The sequence below is a fragment of the Gambusia affinis genome, linkage group LG23, assembly GCF_019740435.1.
Source record: "Gambusia affinis linkage group LG23, SWU_Gaff_1.0, whole genome shotgun sequence".
NCBI lineage: Eukaryota > Metazoa > Chordata > Actinopteri > Cyprinodontiformes > Poeciliidae > Gambusia > Gambusia affinis.
Genome location: NC_057890.1, coordinates 865,981 through 873,644, shown reverse-complemented (window position 1 = coordinate 873,644; position 7,664 = coordinate 865,981). Strand labels below are relative to the sequence as shown.

The following is a 7,664-nucleotide window of genomic DNA, read 5'->3' as shown; positions in this document are numbered from 1 at the left end:
ACTCGGGACCGCCCCAAGTCGGAATCGTCCTCTGAATCGGGACCATTCTCTGGGTCAGAGCGCCCTCGAGTCCTCCGAGTCCCTCTGAGTCGGGAGGAGTTGACAAGAGAAACGTTCCCCTGTACCTCTGATAAAACGGTGGGTGAATGAAATCTACACACCTTTCATGGTTCCTGAGATGTCAACATTTGTTTGGAGGCAACAGTTAGCACAGTTAGCACAAAAACATGCTACATGCAGCACAAAGAAAACAATGTCAAAAGCTCAAATTATTCCCAGGTGTTGAAGAGCACAAAGCTGTCAATTTTCATAAAAGTTCATTTTATGAATTTTGTAATTCATAAAAAATAATTTTTATGAAAATTCATTTCATAAAAATGAATTTTTACTTTAAAAAAATTTTTTTTAAATTTTTAGAAAAATTATGAATTTTGATAAAAATTCATAAAAAGCTGAATAATATAAAAGTATGAAGGTTATAAATACTAAGAGATATAGCCGGCATTAGGAGAGCAAGCTGACTAGTCTAAACGTTTAATGGTGAAAACTGAACAAAGTATGCAGGAGAAGAAGCGAGGCGAAATTTACGGAGTAACCAGAAAAGTGGAACTCAATAGTGTGAATGTCTACAGCATTCACACTATTGAATATATAACCAATATGCCAATGAATGATATTCTGCAGTTGTTTGATGGGAGAAACCCATATCCTCTCACTGCAACAATGCAGCTCAGTTATAAATTAATAACATAAAACGAAAGGAAGCTGGTTCCCCCAGCTTTGTGTCCTTGTGACCTCAGGGTTATCAAGCTAGTGGCTAATGTGCTAAAACCACATTAGCCAAGATAGGCTAATGTTTATTTACCAACTTTATAATAAACAAACACTCTAGAATGCAGGACCCTGAAATTTTAATCAAGATTTTAAAATGAATTCTAAATGAAAAGTCAACCACATAATGATGCTTTACAATAAAATATTGCTGTCAAGTTAGCAAAACTAGAATGTCGGTAAAATAAACAGCTTATTCATTCAAAAAGAATAAACTAGATATTCTTTTATTATCTAACTTTTTTTTATCTTAATTTTATCTAACTTTTTTATTTTTTTTTATTTTACATAATTCAAGATTAAATAAGTATATTATTCTCAATCTTCAAACCCAGAAGCTGACAACAGTATTAGAAATACTGTGTATATATTACTCAAACCATTTTTCTCGGGATAAATAATCCTTGAAATTATACTCAGATTATTTCTGAGATTATCACTGGTAATTAGTCATCTGAAGGTTTAGATTGTGTCTATGTTGTTCCTGGTTGTCTGAAGGGCCGTTTTCATGTTCGGTTCCATTCAACCTTAACAGACATAAACATGAAGTGAATAAATCAATTTTAAATCAGTTTCTTGCACAAAATCATTACTATTCAATTATTATTAATTTTATTATTATTAATAATAATAAACATGATTTAAATAATTCCAAACGGTCTGTCTGCTTCCTTTCTTTGCTAGCCCCCTGGTTGCGCTGCTTCCAGACGTGTATTTTCATATTTAAGCATTTAACCAATCACATTTCCGCCACTGTTTGTTGCCAGGGTCAAAGAAATCTGCCAGGAGGCCTTCACAATCAGTTCTGCGGGCCCTGTAGCATAAAATAATGTCGATCAAACTTTTGCTTCAACAAATCACATTTTGAGTTGGCGACACCAACTGTCGCTGTGGTGACACACACACACCCACCAGGTGTCAAAGCCTCGTGCTCCTGTCATATCAATGATTACTTGTTTCATTCATATGGCTGTTACAGAGCCTCACTGAAAACTTGTTTATTGTCATTAACTGTTTGGTAAACTATTTCCGCTGCAGGCGTGCGGAAATGTCAGCGTATTCAGCGCTTTGATTGGATAGTCAAAGAGTGGATTAGCCAGAGCTAGCAAACTGCATCTGTAGCGAGCTGCACAAGCAGCCCCAGAAGTTTCGGGAATACCAGAAAAAATTCCCGCATGCAGCCTTTTCCAGCTTAGCACAGAGCCACTGAACACTTTTCGATCTGCCTCGGCTAAGAACAGAACTAACTGTAATGTATACCATGGAGGATTTTGCAGGAAAATCTCCCCCTGATCTTCTTGACTTCCTTCAGCAGAACAATCCGAATGAGAGCATGAGGCAGCTATACACATTTGTGTGTTTGGCGGTGACCATCCCCGTGTGTACTGCTTCTGTTGAACGGACATTCTCAGCCCTTAAGCGAATTAAAACTTATGCCAGAAATACGACAGGGCAGGCTCGACTTTCAGCATTAGCCGATGGCGACAGAAAAGGACTTCTTAACGGAACTGAAACGCATACGGATAATCTGCACAACAGAGTCATTGAAATCTTCTTGCGGAAAGAAAGGAGGATGGATTTTGTGTACAAATAATCAGGATTTTTGGTGAGTAAAATGTTGCTTATATTCCTAAATAATATTGCAGGTTATTTAACAGGTTATTTTTGATGGGGTTTTCTATGTGTGTCGCAGCTGTAGACGTTTTTTTTTTTTATATACTTATTTTTTATTGAACATTTCTGAACACATACAGTGGAGAGGCATCAATACATTCAACTTTATACACAATGTTGGACAACCGTGTCCATATTTATCTGGATACAAGAATGGTATTCGGCCGGCGTCTGTAGTCGCTCCATTTTTCCCATTTAACATCAAACTTGTCGTCCTGCAATCTTAGTCTGTATGTGATTTTCTCCATTACAAAAATCTCTTCCACAATGCTCAGCCACTGCTCCACTGCAGGAGGGTCCTGTCTATACCATAGTTTTGATGGTTTTCATGAAAGTAATATTTTTAACAGATATTCATCGTCCCTTTGAATTACATCGTGTGTGAGGCATCCCAGGTAGAGTGTTTTACATGATCTGGGTATTCCATATCCTAATATGTTTTTCAAGATAAGGCTAACATTATGCCAGTATGTGGTTAGCTTTGGACAAGATCAGAATATGTGTGTGTGGCCTACATCAGTCTGGCCACAGAGTCTCCAGCATGGCTGTGGACTGGTTACCATCCCGGACTTGATCTTTGGTGTTATAAAGAATCTAATCATGTTTTTCCAATTAAATTCCTCCACACACGGTGTTCTGTCAGATAGCTCATGCGTTGTCAGATCGCTATCATCGGGTATGACAAACTGATGACTATATCTGTCAGATCAGCATACGTTGTCAGATAGTCATACGCTTAGCTCAGACATGTATACCATATGATTTTATTTAATCAGCAACATAGAATCATGACGTAGATCATCATACACTTTTGTTATTAACAGTTATATGGCATCCTGACTTAGGCGGTTAAGTAGGTTAATGAGTTTACACGGGCCTGCTGTTGTAATTGACTGCAGCTGCAGCCAGACCTGCTTTAAATACACTTTAAACCATGACAACGCATGTATATTTATCTAGTTATCATATTATGTCATATTATAAACAATTTAATGACTTATTTTCGTCATAACTTGTTGCGTATGCTGAACTGACAACTCCACTGACGGTTTTCGTCAGACTACTTTAATGCCCATGCGGACATGCGTAATTGACTGCATGTGTGCTATCCTGACAGCGTGTGGCTATCTGACAGAGCAATTTCATCGCTATATTTAATCATCTTTATTAAAACGGTGTTAGATCGTCATAAAGCTGCTAATGTAATAACACTTTATTAGCCACTGTATGACTTCCTGATGCATCTCTTAACCTGTCTGATTGCCATACACTTTGTTATTAGCTATCATGACTTCCTGATTAATACCAATGACATCAGTTGTATATGTACTATATTTACTGTAACATTTACTTCTGTTTTTAATAATCCACACTGTGTCAATGGTGGGTAAAACTGATTTAATTACTTTTTACATGAATTATGTCACTTGTGTCTGATGGCACATTCTTATGTTGATGTCCACCTTGAGTACTATGACTGTATCTGATTAATACAGAAAAAAGCATCAGTTATAGTTAGCAATGTATATTTTTGAAAAGCTAAGTTATACAGTTTGCAATTTGGCATGGTAATAAGTTTTAATTACAGTCCTTAGTTATTTAACATCAAACTTGTCGTCCTGCAATCTTAGTCTGTATGTGATTTTCTCCATTACAAAAATCTCTTCCACAATGCTCAGCCACTGCTCCACTGCAGGAGGGTCCTGTCTATACCATAGTTTTGATGGTTTTCCTTGAAGCTGAAAGTAATATTTTTAACAGATATTCATCGTCCCTTTGAATTACATCGTGTGTGAGGCATCCCAGGTAGAGTGTTTTACATGATCTGGGTATTCCATATCCTAATATGTTTTTCAAGATAAGGCTAACATTATGCCAGTATGTGGTTAGCTTTGGACAAGATCAGAATATGTGTGTGTGGCCTACATCAGTCTGGCCACAGAGTCTCCAGCATGGCTGTGGACTGGTTACCATCCCGGACTTGATCTTTGGTGTTATAAAGAATCTAATCATGTTTTTCCAATTAAATTCCCTCCACACACGGTGTTCTGTCAGATAGCCATGCGTTGTCAGATCGTCATACGGGTATGACAAACTGATGACTATATCTGTCAGATCAGCATACGTTGTCAGATAGTCATACGCTTAGCTCAGACATGTATACCATATGATTTTATTTAATCAGCAACATAGAATCATGACGTAGATCATCATACACTTTGTTATTAACAGTTATATGGCATCCTGACTTAGCGGTTAAGTAGGTTAATGAGTTTTACACGGGCCTGTGTTGTAATTGACTGCAGCTGCAGCCAGACCTGCTTTAAATACACTTTGAAACCATGACAACGCATGTATATTTATCTAGTTATCATATTATGTCATATTATAAACAATTTAATGACTTATTTTCGTCATAACTTGTTGCGTATGCTGAACTGACAACTCCACTGACGGTCAGACTTCTTAATGCCCATGCGGCGGGCATGCGTACTTGACTGCATGTGTGCTATCCTGACAGCGTATGGCTATCTGACAGAACGGCAATTTCACCATATTTTATATTTAATCATCTTTATTAAAACGGTGTTAGATCGTCATAAAGCTGCTAATGTAATAACACTTTATTAGCCACTGTATGACTTCCTGATGCATCTCTTAACCTGTCTGATTGCCATACACTTTGTTATTAGCCACTGTATGACTTCCTGATTAATACCAATGACATCAGTTGTATGATGTACTATATTTACTGTAGAACATTTTACTTCTGTATTTTTAATAATCCACACTGTCACTGGTGGGGTAAAACTGTTTAATTTAAGTTACACTTTTTACATTTGAACATGTCACCCATGTCTGTGGCACATTCTTTGTGTGTCCACCTTGAGCAGCAGTCACACTGTATCTGTGAAGTGGACAGAAAAAGAAAACAGTTATGAGTTAGCAAGTGTAATGTGTTTGAAGCGTTAAGTTGTACAGTTTAGTTGTTTACCATGTCAATGATGTTCTCTGAAGCATTACAGTGAAGCATATTGCATTCCACACAGTACTCTTCCACCTTGTCTGGGAACAAATAAAGGCATTTAGAGTGTACTTTACCAAAAATAGTCAAGTACTACCTCTTTATATTCTGTTGACAAGCCATCATGTTATACTAGTACATAACAGAAAATACTGCAATTTAGTATGTCATATATCTTTGGATTTTTTTAATGCTTTGGACTGTTCCGGTATAGCCTAAAGGAAAATTTGTTCTGTTTGGAATGAAAAATTCGGTGATATGCTCCTAAGCCATCTTGTGTTTTTGATTGTTAGAATATTAACAAAACAGATCAACAGGTTTCACACAGACTTCCACAGTTCCCAGAACAGTGGAACTGGTTCTTAATACCCAACATTAATAAAATTTCATGTGTTCTGACCAAAAACTTCTTAGAATCATAGCTGTCCAAAGCTATAAATCTCCGAACATTCAGCCAGCAAACTGGAAAACAAGACTTCTTTGTAATTGTTCTTTCACCTCGATGTTGATACAGTGTGGTAGCGATGTGCAGTCTGGCTTGGGATATGTCTTTGGGTCCTGTTTGCACTGCCTGCAGCCCTCCCATTTGAACATATGTTTCTGCAAACTGAAAAAATTATGCATTTTAATGTAATAATTCCATGGATTTCAAAACATTCCATCTGTTCTTTGTACCTTCAAAACCAAGACCCCACAACTGCTGGAGTCCTTCTGCAGCATATGCGTCATATGGCGGACACTCCAGCTTCTCCGGCCAGCACCTTTTGCTTTTAGGAAGTTTCTGTGCATTTGCAGAAATATTTAATTATAGGACATTGTAACAATAACAAAATACATAATGACTGAATGATAAAGACATGAATCAGATCACCTCCAGTTACGGAGAAGCTTTCTGTCATACATTGTTTCGTTCCCCATAGGGTCTATAACTACTAGCTCTTGGTGATTCATCACGACAATCTGTTGGAATGTTTGGAAGATAGATAAGACAGACAGACAGACAGACAACCTCTGTCACCCTCCCATGCTGCCCAGGGAACATCCGATTGTGACATATAGACATATTCATGTGTAAATAAAGTTAAATAAATAAATTTTACATACCACCAAAAGCCAGTGACCTCCACATTTACAGGGCACATCCAAATGGAGGCTTCAGGTAAAACCATCTTTTGAAATTGCAAATAATAAGATTAATCTGCATTCATTCTCTTAAGATGATTTAACAGTGAATAATTACCTTTTGAACAGCCCGATATTGCCCAAGATGAAATACAGAAGATGCAATTACTGCATCCATTCTGTATACAGGTATCTGAAATGTAATATAATTTCAAAGAAATATGTGAAACTACAAAGAGTGGATTAAATTTAACCTTAAAACATGTTGTACCTTGGTCTTCTGAAGTGTCACATACAAATATACATCTATAACCTGTTTGACAAAAAACCCCATAAATTTCTGGATGGACTGCCTTGTGAAAATATAAACTTCCCCGAACCTGGAGTCTTACTTCATCTGACAGCCAGCCATGTCCAGAGAGTGTTCTAAAAGATGTGTCATACAATTTATATGGGCCAACAAGGGCTTCAACTTGCCCTGAGTCTTTCAAAGACCAAAGTTGAACTACTGCAACAAAAACAGAAATTGCTCTTTTAAAAACTTATACATCTGAAAAAAGCAACACAACTTCAGAGGAAGTTTTGCAGACAAGACCAGGAACAGGTCATTGAACCAACATGCAAAAATTGATCTACCGATCAGAACCCATGACCAACAGGCCAGAACAGAAAACTAGAAAACTATGTTACTACTGCACCTTGCTGCTGAATAGGACTCTGACACATCCTAGAATGAGCTGAGGGAGACAACTGAGACAACTTGGTAGGGTTAGAGGGAGAGGTCACTGGAGGGGGAGATTTCACTGGAGGGGGAGAGGGAGAGGTCACTGGAGGGGGAGATTTCACTGGAGGGGGAGAGGGAGACAACCGAGAGAACTTGGCAGGGGAGATTGAGGACGAGAGGGAGACAACAGGGAAAAGCACTGGATGACCTTGCCATGGACCTGACCGTCTGTCTTGGTCTGCAGTGGGGTTTCTGCTTTGCCTGCGTACCTAATCACTGTCTCCCTTT

The 7,664-nt window shown here is 37.9% G+C and overlaps 1 long non-coding RNA gene across 1 annotated transcript; it reads right to left on the bottom strand.

Moving 5' to 3' along the window:
- Positions 1 to 5,526: 5,526 nt before the first annotated feature.
- LOC122826075 lies at positions 5,527 to 6,233 on the bottom strand. The gene is made up of 3 exons (XR_006369733.1): positions 6,206 to 6,233; positions 6,029 to 6,137; positions 5,527 to 5,571 (listed from the first exon to the last, which is right to left on the bottom strand). It is a non-coding gene; the product is annotated as an uncharacterized LOC122826075 (long non-coding RNA).
- Between the last annotated feature and the right edge of the window lie 1,431 nt (positions 6,234 to 7,664).